Source organism: Arvicola amphibius, chromosome 7 (assembly GCF_903992535.2).
Source record: "Arvicola amphibius chromosome 7, mArvAmp1.2, whole genome shotgun sequence".
Taxonomy (NCBI): Eukaryota; Metazoa; Chordata; class Mammalia; order Rodentia; family Cricetidae; genus Arvicola; species Arvicola amphibius.
In genome coordinates, this window is record NC_052053.1 from 57,882,407 (window position 1) to 57,895,425 (window position 13,019).

Genomic DNA, 13,019 nt, shown 5'->3' on the forward strand with positions numbered 1-13,019 from the left:
TAGAAACACAGAAGCGTTTCTCTCAAAAGAGAAACACTTGCAGATAACAGTGTAAAGCATTGTTAGCAGGGAATGGTGTGTTGCATTTCTGTTTAAATGCTGTAGTTTAAAAGATAATTACTTTCTTTGGAAGTATACTTAATTTTTAACAGGGGTGCAATAGAAACGCACATGCGTTATTCTCAAAAGATGAGCGCTTGCTCCTAACAGTGTAAAGCATTCTTAGAATGTAATATACTATTGATTTTCTGTCTACATGCTGTAGTTTGAAAGATAAGCATTTCTGTCTAAATGCTTTTGTTGAAATTGAAGCACTTTCCTTTGAAAGTGTACTTATTTTTTTAGAAACTTCAGATAGAAACACACAGCTCTTTCTCAAAAGAGAAACACTTGCAACTAACAGTGTAAAGCATTGTTAGAAGGGAATGGTGTGTTGCATTTCTGTTTAAATGCTGTAGTTTAAAAGATAAGTACTTTTTTTGGAAGTATACTTATTTTTTTAGAAGGTTGAGATAGAAACGCACATGTGTTATTCTCAAAAGATGAGCGCTTGCTCCTAACAGTGTAAAGCATTCTTAGAATGTAATATACTATTGCTTTTCTGTCTACATGCTGTACTTTGAAAGATAAGCATTTCTGTCTAAATGCTTTAGTTGAAATTGAAGCACTTTCCTTTGAAAGTGTACTTATTTTTTTTGAAACTTCAGATGGAAACACACAGCTCTTTCTCAAAAGAGAAACACTTACAACTAACAGTGTATAGCATTGTTAGCAGGGAATGGTGTGTTGCATTTCTGTTCAAATGGTGTAGTATGAAAGATAAGTACTTTCCTTTGAAAGTATACTTATATTTTAGAAGGTTGAGATAGAAATGCACATACGTTTTTCTCAAAAGACGAGCACTTACTACTAACAGTGTAAAGCATTGTTAGAATGTAATGGAGTATTGCTTTTCTGTCTAAATGCTGTACTTTGAAAGATAAGCATTTCTCTCTAAATGCTTTAGTTGAAATTGAAGCACTTTCCTTTGAAAGTGTACTTATTTTTTTAGAACCTTCAGATAGAAAGGCACAAGCGTTTCTCTCAGTAGAGAAACACTTGCAACTAACAGTGTAAAGCATTGTTAGAAGGGAATGGTGTGTTGCATTTCTGTTTAAATGCAGTAGTTTAAAAGATAAGTACTTTCTTTGGAAGTATCCTTACTTTTTAAGAAGGTTGCAGTAGAAACGCACATGCGTTATTCTCAAAAGATGAGCGCTTGCTCCTAACAGTGTAAAGCATTGTTAGAATGGAATATAGTTTTGATTTTCTGTCTACATGCTATACTTTGAAAGATAAGTATTTCTGTCTAAATGCTTTAGTTGAAATTGAAGCACTTTCCTTTGAAAGTGTACTTATTTTTTTGAAACTTCAGATGGAAACACACAGCTCTTTCTCAAAAGAGAAACACTTACAACTAACAGTGTATAGCATTGTTAGCAGGGAATGGTGTGTTGCATTTCTGTTCAAATGGTGTAGTATGAAAGATAAGTACTTTCCTTTGAAAGTATACTTATATTTTAGAAGGTTGAGATAGAAATGCACATACGTTTTTCTCAAAAGACGAGCACTTACTACTAACAGTGTAAAGCATTGTTAGAATGTAATGGAGTATTGCTTTTCTGTCTAAATGCTGTACTTTGAAAGATAAGCATTTCTGTCTAAATGCTTTAGTTGAAATTGAAGCACTTTCCTTTGAAAGTGTATTTATTTCTTTAGAACCTTCAGATAGAAACGCACAAGCGTTTCTCTCAATAGAGAAACACTTGCAACTAACAGTGTAAAGCATTGTTAGAAGGGAATGGTGTGTTGCATTTCTGTTTAAATGCAGTAGTTTAAAAGATAAGTACTTTCTTTGAAAGTATCCTTACTTTTTAAGAAGGTTGCAGTAGAAACGCACATGCGTTATTCTCAAAAGATGAGCGCTTGCTCCTAACAGTGTAAAGCATTGTTAGAATGGAATATAGTATTGATTTTCTGTCTACATGCCGTACTTTGAAAGATAAGCATTTCTGTCTAAATGCTTTAGTTGAAATTGAAGCACTTTCCTTTGAAAGTGTACTTATTTTTTTAGAAACTTCACATAGAAACACACAGCTCTTTCACAAAAGAGAAACACTTGCAACTAACAGTGTAAAGCATTGTTAGCAGGGAATTGTTTGTTGCATTTCTGTTCAAATGCTGTAGTTTGAAAGATAAGCACTTTCCTTTGAAAGTATACTTAATTTTTTAGAAGGTTGAGATAGAAAGGCACATGCGTTTTTCTCAAAAGACGAGCACTTGCTTCTAACAGTGTAAAGCATTGTTAGAATGGAATGGAGTATTGCTTTTCTGTCGACATGCTGTACTTTGAAAGAAAAGCATTTCTGTCTAAATGCTTTAGTTGAAATTGAAGCACTTTCCTTTGAAAGTGTACTTATTTCTTTAGAAACTTCAGATAGAACAACACAGGCATTTCTCTCAAAAGAGAAACACTTGCAACTAACAGTGTAAAGCATTGTTAGCAGGGAATGGTGTGTTGCATTTTATTCAAATGTTGTAGTTTAAAAGATAAGCTCTTTGTTTTTAAGGTATACTTATTTTTTTAGAAGGTTGAGATAGAAAGGCACATGCGTTTTTCTCAAAAGACGAGCACTTGCTTCTAACAGAGTAAAGCATTGTTAGAATGGACTGGAGTATTGCTTTTCTGTCTACATGCTGTACTTTGAAAGATAAGCATTTCTGTCTAAATGCTTTAGTTGAAATTGAAGCACTTTCCTTTGAAAGTGTACTTATTTCTTTAGAACCTTGAGATAGAAACACAAGCATTTCTCTCAAAAGAGAAACACTTGCAGTTAACAGTGTAAAGCATTGTTAGAAGGGAATGGTGTGTTGCATTTCTGTTTAAATGCTGTAGTTTAAACGATAAGTAGTTTCTTTGGAAGTATACTTAGTTTTTAAGAAGGTTGCTATAGAAACAGACATCCATTTTTCTCAAAAGATGAGCACTTGTTCCTAACAGTGTAAAGAATTGTTAGCAGGGAATGGTGTGTTGCATTTCTGTTCAAATGCTGTAGTTTGAAAGATAAGCACTTTCCTTTGAAAGTATACTTATTTCTTTAGAAGGTTGAGATAGAAATGAACATGCGTTTTTCTCAAAAGACGAGCACTTGCTTCTAACAGTGTAAAGCATTGTTAGAATAGATGAAGAAAATGACATAGCCCCACATTGGAGCACAGGACTGACCTCCCAAGGTCCTGATGAGGAGCAGAAGGTGGGAGAACATGAGAAAAAATGTCAGGAACGTGAGGGAACCTCTAGCTGGCAACAGATGGAGACGGTGACTGAGCCCCACACTGGCGCACTGGACTGAGCTCCCAACGTCCTGATGAGTAGCAGAAGGAGCAAGAACATGAGGGAGAAAGTCAGGAACGTGAGGGGTGCGTTCACTCATGGAGACGGTGAAACAGAACTAAAGGGAGATCACCAACTCCAGTTGGAATGGGACTGATGGATCATGCAACCAAACCCGTCTCTCTGAATGTGGCCAACAGCGGGATGTGACTGAGAAGCAAAGGACATTGGCCCTGGGCATTGATTCTTCTGCATGGATGGGCTCTGTGGGAGCCTTCTCAGCTTGGTCTATCACCTTCCTGGACCTGGGGGGAGTTGGGTGGACCTTGGACTTAGCATAGAGTGGGTACCCTAATGGCTCCTTGGACTTGAGAGGGAGGGAGGGGAGATATGGGTGGAGGGGAGGGGAGGGAAGGGGGAGAAGGAGGGGCGGAAGGGGAGGAGGAGCGGAGGGAGGGGGATGAGGAGGGAAAGAGATGGAAATTTTTAAATATAAAAAAAATAAACCCCACTCTATGCTAAGACCAAGGTCCTCCCAACTCCCCCCAGGTCCAGGAAGGTGATCGACCAAGCTGAGAAGGCTCCCACAGAGCCCGTCCATAAAGAACAATCAGAGCCCAGCGCCATTCTCCTTTGCTTCTCAGTCAGCCTACCCTGATGGCTCCTTGGCCTTGAAAGCAGGGAGGGGAGGTATGGGTGGAGGGGAGTGGAGGGAAAGGGAAGAAGGAGGGGAGGGAAGGGGGACGAGGAGGGGAGGGAGGGGGGAGGAGGAGGGAAGGAGATGGAAATTTTTAAATATAAAAAAAAATAAACCATGAGAAAAAAAATAAAAAAAATAGCAATAAAATTACTCCTAATGACATATTGTTAAAAAAAAATAAACCATGAATGAAAAAAAAAGAATGGAATGTAGTATTGATTTTCTGTCTACATGCTGTACTTTGAGAGATAAGCATTTCTGTCTAAATGCTTTAGTTGAAATTGAAGCACTTTCCCTTGAAAGTGTACTTATTTCTTTAGAAACTTCAGATAGAAACACACAGGCATTTCTCTCAAAAGAGAAGTATTTGCAACTAACAGTGTAAAGCATTGTTAGCAGGGAATGGTATGATGCATTTCTATTCAAATGCTGTAGTTTAAAAGATAAGCTCTTTCTTTTTAAGGTATACTTATTTTTTTAGAAGGTTGAGATAGAAAGGCACATGTGTTTTTCTCAAAAGACGAGCACTTGCTTCTAACAGTGTAAAGCATTGTTAGAATGGAATGTAGTATTGATTTTCGATCCACATGCTGTACTTTGAAAGATAAGCATATCTGTCTAAATGCTTTAGTTGAAATTGAAGCACTTTCCTTTGAAAGTGTACTTATCTTTTTACAACATTCAGATAGAAACGCACAAGCGTTTCTCTCAGTAGAGAAACACTTGCAACCAACAGTGTAAAGCATTGTTAGCAGGGAATGGTGTGTTGCATTTCTGTTTAAATGCTGTAGTTTAAAAGATAAGTACTTTGTTTTGAAAGTATCCTTATTTTTTAAGAAGGTTGCAATAGAAATGCACATGCGTTATTCTCAAAAGATGAGCACTTGCTCCTAACAGTGTAAAGCATTGTTAGAATGTAATATAGTATTGATTTTCTGTCTACATGCTGTACTTTGAAAGATAAGCATTTCTCTCTAAATGCTTTAGTTGAAATTGAAGCACTTTCCTTTGAAAGTGTACTTATTTTTTTAAAAACTTCAATGAGAAACACACAGCTCTTTCTCAAAAGAGAAACACTTGTAACTAACAGTGTAAAGCATTGTTAGCAGGGAATGGTGTGTTGCATTTCTGTTCAAATGCTGTAGTTTGAAAGATAAGCACTTTCCTTTGAAAGTATACTTATTTTTTTAAAAGGAAAGACAGAAACTCACATGCATTTTTCTCAAAAGACGTGCACTTGCTTCTAACAGTGTAAAGCATTGTTAGAATGGAATGTAGTATTGATTTTCTGTCTACATGCTGTACTTTGAAAGATAAGCATATCTGTCTAAATGCTTAAGTTGAAACTGAAGCACGTTCCTTTGAAAGTGTACTTATTTCTTTAGAAACTTCAGATAGAAACACACAGCTCTTTCTCAAAAGAGAAATATTTGCAAGTAACAGTGTATAGCATTGTTAGCAGGGAATGCTGTGTTGCATTTCTGTTCAAATGCTGTAGTTTGAAAGATAACTACTTTCCTTTGAAAGTACACTTATTTTTATAGAAGGTTGAGATAGAAACGCACACGCGTTTTTCTCAAAAGATGAGCACTTGCTTCTAACAGTGTAAAGCATTGTTAGCAGGGAATGGTGTGTTGCATTTCTATTCAAATGCTGTAGTTTGAAAGATAAGCAATTTCCTTTGAAAGTATACTTATTTTTTTAGAAGGTTTAGATAGAAAGGCACATGCGTACTTCTCAAAAGACGAGCACTTGCTTCTAACAGTGTAAAGCATTGTTAGAATGGAATGTAGAACTGATTTTCTGTCTACATGCTGTACTTTGAAAGATAAGTATTTCTGTCTAAATGCTTTAGGTGAAATTGAAGCACTTTCCTTTGAAAGTGTACTTATTTCTTTAGAAATTTGAGATAGAAACACACAAGCGTTTCTCTCAAAAGAGAAACACTTGCAATTAACAGTGTAAAGCATTGTTAGAAGGGAATGGTGTGTTGCATTTTATTAAAATGTTGTAGTTTAAAAGATAATCTCTTTTTATTTAAGGTATACTTATTCTTTTAGAAGGTTGAGATAGAAAGGCACATGCGTTTTTCTCAAAAGACGAGCACTTGCTTCTAACAGAGTAAAGCATTGTTAGAATGGAATGGAGTATTGCTTTTCTGTCTACATGCTGTACTTTGAAAGATAAGCATTTCTGTCTAAATGCTTTAGTTGAAATTGAAGCACTTTCCTTTGAAAGTGTACTTATTTCTTTAGAAACTTGAGATAGAAACACACAAGCATTTCTCTTAAAAGAGAAACACTTACAGTTAAGAGTGTAAAGCATTGTTAGAAAGGAATGGTGTGTTGCACTTCAGTTTAAATGCTGTAGTTTAAACAATAAGCAGTTTCTTTGGAAGCATACTTATTTTTTAAGAAGGTTGATATAGAAACGCACATGCGTTTTTCTCTAAAGATGAGCACTTGTTCCTAACAGTGTAAAGCATTGTTAGAATGGAATGGAGCATTACTTTTCTGTCTACATGCTGCACTTTGAAAGATAAGCATTTCTGTCTAATTGCTTTAATTGAAATTGAAGCACTTTCCTTTGAAAGTGTACTTATTTCCTTAGAACCTTCAGATAGAAACACACAAGCGTTTCTCTCAATAGAGAAACACTTGCAACTAACAGTGTAAAGCATTTTTAGCAGGGAATGGTGTTTTGCATTTCTGTTCAAATGCTGTAGTTTAAAAGATAAGCACTTTCCTTTGAAAGTATACTTATTTTTTGAGAAGGTTGAGATAGAAAGGCACATGCGTTTTTCTCAAAAGACGAGCACTTGCTTCTAACAGTGTAAAGCATTGTTAGAATGGAATGTACTATTGATTTTCTGTCTACATGCTGTACTTTGACAGATAAGCATTTCTGTCTAAATGCTTTAGGTGGAATTCAAGCACTTTCCTTTGAAAGTGTACTTATTTCTTTAGAAACTTCAGATAGAAACACACAGGCATTTCTCTCAAAAGAGAAACACTTGCAACTAACTGAAAAGCATTGTTAGAAGAGAATGGTGTGTTGCATTTCTGTTTAAATGCTGTAGTTTAAAAGATAAGTACTTTCTTTGGAAGTATACTTATTTTTTAAGAAGTTTGCAATAGAAACGCACATGCGTTATTCTCAAAAGATGAGCACTTGCTCCTAACAGTGTAAAGCATTGTTAGAATGGAATATAGTATTGATTTTCTGACTACATGCTGAACTTTGAAAGATAATCATTTCTGTCTAAATGCTTTAGTTCAAATTGAAGCACTTTCCTTTGAAAGTGTACTTATTTTTTTAGAATCTTCAGTGAGAAACACACAGCTCTTTCTCAAAAGAGAAACACTTGCAAGTAATAGTGTAAAGCATTGTTAGCAGGGAATGGTGTGTTGCATTTCTGTTCATGTGCTGTAGTTTGAAAAATAAGCACTTTCCTTTGAAAGTATCCTTATTTTTTAAAAGGTTGAGATAGAAAGGCACGTGCGTTTTTCTCAAAAGACGAGCACTTGCTTCTAACAGTGTAAAGCATTGTTAGAATGGAATGTAGTATTGCTTTTCTGTCTACATGCTGTACTTTGAAAGATAAGCATTTCTGTCTAAATGCTTTAGTTGAAATTGAAGCAGTTTCCTTTGAAAGTGTACTTATTACTTTAGAAACTTCAGATAGAAACACACAGGCATTTCTCTCAAAAGAGAAACACTTGTAACTAACAGTGTAACGCATTGTTAGCAGGGAATGGTGTGTTGCATTTTATTAAAATGTTGTAGTTTAAAAGATAATCTCTTTTTATTTAAGGTATACTTATTCTTTTAGAAGGTTGAGATAGAAAGGCACATGCGTTTTTCTCAAAAGACGAGCACTTGCTTCTAACAGACTAAAGCATTGTTAGAATGGAATGGAGTATTGCTTTTCTGTCTACATGCTGTACTTTGAAAGATAAGCATTTCTGTCTAAATGCTTTAGTTGAAATTGAAGCACTTTCCTTTGAAAGTGTACTTATTTCTTTAGAAACTTGAGATAGAAACACACAAGCATTTCTCTTAAAAGAGAAACACTTACAGTTAAGAGTGAAAAGCATTGTTAGAAAGGAATGGTGTGTTGCACTTCAGTTTAAATGCTGTAGTTTAAACAATAAGCAGTTTCTTTGGAAGCATACTTATTTTTTAAGAAGGTTGATATAGAAACGCACATGCGTTTTTCTCTAAAGATGAGCACTTGTTCCTAACAGTGTAAAGCATTGTTAGAATGGAATGGAGCATTACTTTTCTGTCTACATGCTGCACTTTGAAAGATAAGCATTTCTGTCTAAATGCTTTAATTGAAATTGAAGCACTTTCCTTTGAAAGTGTACTTATTTCCTTAGAACCTTCAGATAGAAACACACAAGCGTTTCTCTCAATAGAGAAACACTTGCAACTAACAGTGTAAAGCACTGTTAGCAGGGAATGGTGTGTTGCATTTCTGTTCAAATGCTGTAGCTTGAAAGATAAGCACTTTCCTTTGAAAGTATACTTATTTTTTTAGAAGGTTGAGATAGAAAGGCACATGCATTTTTCTCAAAAGACGAGCACTTGCTTCTAACAGTGTAAAGCATTGTTAGAATGGAATGTAGTATTGATTTTCTGTCTACATGCTGTACTTTGAAAGATAAGCATTTCTGTCTAAATGCTTTAGGTGGAATTCAAGCACTTTCCTTTGAAAGTGTACTTATTTCTTTAGAAACTTCAGATAGAAACACACAGGCATTTCTCTCAAAAGAGAAACACTTGCAACTAACTGTAAAGCATTGTTAGAAGAGAATGGTGTGTTGCATTTCTGTTTAAATGCTGCAGTTTAAAAGATAAGTACTTTCTTTGGAAGTATACTTATTTTTTAACAAGGTTGCAATAGAAACGCACATGTGTTATTCTCAAAAGATGAGCACTTGCTCCTAACAGTGTAAAGCATTGTTAGAATGTCATATAGTATTGATTTTCTGTGTACATGCTGCACTTTGAAAGATAAGCATTTCTGTCTAAACGCTTTAATTGAAATTGAAGCATTTTCCTTTGAGAGTGTACTTATTTCCTTAGAACCTTCAGATAGAAAAGCACAAGCGTTTCTCTCAATAGAGAAACACTTGCAACTAACAGTGTAAAGCATTGTTAGCAGGGAATGGTGTGTTGCATTTCTGTTCCAATGCTGTAGTTTGAAAGATAAGCACTTTCCTGTGAAAGTATACTTATTTTTTTAGAAGGTTGAGATAGAAAGGCACATGCGTTTTTCTCAAAAGACGAGCACTTGCTTCTAACAGTGTAAAGCATTGTTAGAATGGAATGGACTATTGATTTTCTGTCTACATGCTGTACTTTGAAAGATACACATTTCTGTCTAAATGCTTTAGTTGAAATTGAAGCACTTTCCTTTGAAAGTGTACTTATTTCTTTAGAAACTTCAGATAGAAACACACAGCTCTTTCTCAAAAGAGAAACACTTGCAACTAACAGTTTAAAGCATTGTTACCAGGGAATGGTGTGTTGCTTTTCTGTTCAAATGCTGTAGTTTGAAAGATAAGCACTTTCCTTTGAAAGTATACTTATTTTTTTTAGAAGGTTGAGATAGAAACGCACATGCGTTTTTCTCAAAAGACGAGCACTTGCTTCTAACAGTGTAAAGCATTGTTAGCAGGGAATGGTGTGTTGCATTTCTCTTCAAATGCTGTAGTTTAAAAGATAAGTACTTTCTTTTGAAAGTATACTTATTTTTTTAGAAGGTTGAGATGGAAAGGCACATGTGTTTTTCTCAAAAGACGAGCACTTGCTTCTAACAGTGTAAAGCATTGTTAGAATGTAATGGAGTATTGCTTTTCTGTCTAAATGTTGTCCTTTGAAAGATAAGCATTTCTGTCTAAATGCTTTAGTTGAAATTGAAGCACATTTCTTTGAAAGTGTACTTATTTCTTTAGAAACTTCAGATAGAAACACACAAGCTTTTCCCTCAAAAGAGAAACACATGCAATTAACAGTGTAAAGCATTGTGAGAATTAAATGGTGTGTTGCATTTCTCTTTAAATGCTGTAGTTTAAAAGATAATTACTTTCTTTGGAAGTATACTTATTTTTTAAGAAGGTTGCAATAGAAACGCACATGCGTTAGTCTCAAAAGATGAGCACTTGTTCCTAACAGTGTAAAGCATTGTTAGAATGGAATGGAGTATTGCTTTTCTGTCTACATGCTGTACTTTGAAAGATAAGCATTTCTGTCTAAATGCTTTAGTTGAAATTGAAGCACTTTCCTTTGAAAGTGTACTTATTTCTTTACAAATTTCAGATAGAAACACACAAGCATTTCTCTCAAAAGAGAAACACTTGCAACTAACAGTGTAAAGCATTGTTAGAAGGGAATGGTGTGTTGCATTTCTGTTTAAATGCAGTAGTTTAAAATTTAAGTACTTTCTTCTGAAAGTATACTTTTTTTTAAGAAGGTTGCAATAGAAACGCACATGCGTTATTCTCAAAAGATGAGCGCTTGCTCCTAACAGTGTAAAGCATTGTTAGAATGGAATATAGTTTTGATTTTCTGTCTACATGCTATACTTTGAAAGATAAGTATTTCTGTCTAAATGCTTTAGTTGAAATTGAAGCACTTTCCTTTGAAAGTGTACTTATTTTTTTTGAAACTTCAGATGGAAACACACAGCTCTTTCTCAAAAGAGAAACACAACTAACAGTGTATAGCATTGTTAGCAGGGAATGGTGTGTTGCATTTCTGTTCAAATGGTGTAGTATGAAAGATAAGTACTTTCCTTTGAAAGTATACTTATATTTTAGAAGGTTGAGATAGAAATGCACATACGTTTTTCTCAAAAGACGAGCACTTACTACTAACAGTGTAAAGCATTGTTAGAATGTAATGGAGTATTGCTTTTCTGTCTACATGCTGTACTTTGAAAGATAAGCATTTCTGTCTAAATGCTTTAGTTGAAATCGAAACACTTTCCTTTGAAAGTGTATTTATTTCTTTAGAACCTTCAGATAGAAACGTACAAGCGTTTCTCTCAATAGAGAAACACTTGCAACTAACAGTGTAAAGCATTGTTAGAAGGGAATGGTGTGTTGCATTTCTGTTTAAATGCTGTAGTTTAAAAGATAAGTACTTTCTTTGGAAGTATCCTTACTTTTTAAGAAGGTTGCAGTAGAAACGCACATGCGTTATTCTCAAAAGATGAGCGCTTGCTCCTAACAGTGTAAAGCATTGTTAGAATGGAATATAGTATTGATTTTCTGTCTACATGCCGTACTTTGAAAGATAAGCATTTCTGTCTAAATGCTTTAGTTGAAATTGAAGCACTTTCCTTTGAAAGTGTACTTATTTTTTTAGAAACTTCACATAGAAACACACAGCTCTTTCACAAAAGAGAAACACTTGCAACTAACAGTGTAAAGCATTGTTAGAAGGGAATGGTGTGTTGCATTTCTGTTTAAATGCAGTAGTTTAAAAGATAAGTACTTTCTTTTGAAAGTATCCTTACTTTTTAAGACGGTTGCAGTAGAAACGCACATGTGTTATTCTCAAAAGATGAGCGCTTGCTCCTAACAGTGTAAAGCATTGTTAGAATGGAATATAGTATTGATTTTCTGTCTACATGCTGTACTTTGAAAGATAAGCATTTCTGTCTAAATGCTTTAGTTGAAATTGAAGCACTTTCCTTTGAAAGTGTACTTATTTTTTTGAAACTTCAGATGGAAACACACAGCTCTTTCTCAAAAGAGAAACACTTACAACTAACAGTGTATAGCATTGTTAGCAGGGAATGGTGTGTTGCATTTCTGTTCAAATGGTGTAGTATGAAAGATAAGTACTTTCCTTTGAAAGTATACTTATATTTTAGAAGGTTGAGATAGAAATGCACATACGTTTTTCTCAAAAGACGAGCACTTACTACTAACAGTGTAAAGCATTGTTAGAATGTAATGGAGTATTGCTTTTCTGTCTACATGCTGTACTTTGAAAGATAAGCATTTCTGTGTAAATGCTTTAGTTGAAATTGAAGCACTTTCGTTTGAAAGTGTACTTATTTCTTTAGAACCTTCAGATAGAAACGCATAAACGTTTCTCTCAATAGAGAAACACTTGCAACTAACAGTGTAAAGCATTGTTAGAAGGGAATGCTGTGTTGCATTTCTGTTTAAATGCTGTAGTTTAAAAGATAAGTACTTTCTTTGGAAGTATACTTAATTTTTAACAGGGGTGCAATAGAAACGCACATGCGTTATTCTCAAAAGATGAGCGCTTGCTCCTAACAGTGTAAAGCATTCTTAGAATGTAATATACTATTGATTTTCTGTCTACATGCCGTACTTTGAAAGATAAGCATTTCTGTCTAAATGCTTTAGTTGCAATTGAAGCACTTTCCTTTGAAAATGTAATTATTTCTTTAGAACCTTCACAAAGAAACACACAAGCATTTCTCTCAATAGAGAAACACTTGCAACTAACAGTGTAAAGCATTGTTAGAAGGGAATGGTGTGTTGCATTTCTGTTTAAATGCAGTAGTTCAAAAGATAAGTACTTTCTTTTGAAAGTATCCTTACTTTTTAAGAAGGTTGCAGTAGAAACGCACATGCGTTATTCTCAAAAGATGAGCGCTTGCTCCTAACAGTGTAAAGCATTGTTAGAATGGAATATAGTTTTGATTTTCTGTCTACATGCTATACTTTGAAAGATAAGTATTTCTGTCTAAATGCTTTAGTTGAAATTGAAGCACTTTCCTTTGAAAGTGTACTTATTTTTTTTGAAACTTCAGATGGAAACACACAGCTCTTTCTCAAAAGAGAAACACTTACAACTAACAGTGTATAGCATTGTTAGCAGGGAATGGTGTGTTGCATTTCTGTTCAAATGGTGTAGTATGAAAGATAAGTACTTTCCTTTGAAAGTATACTTATA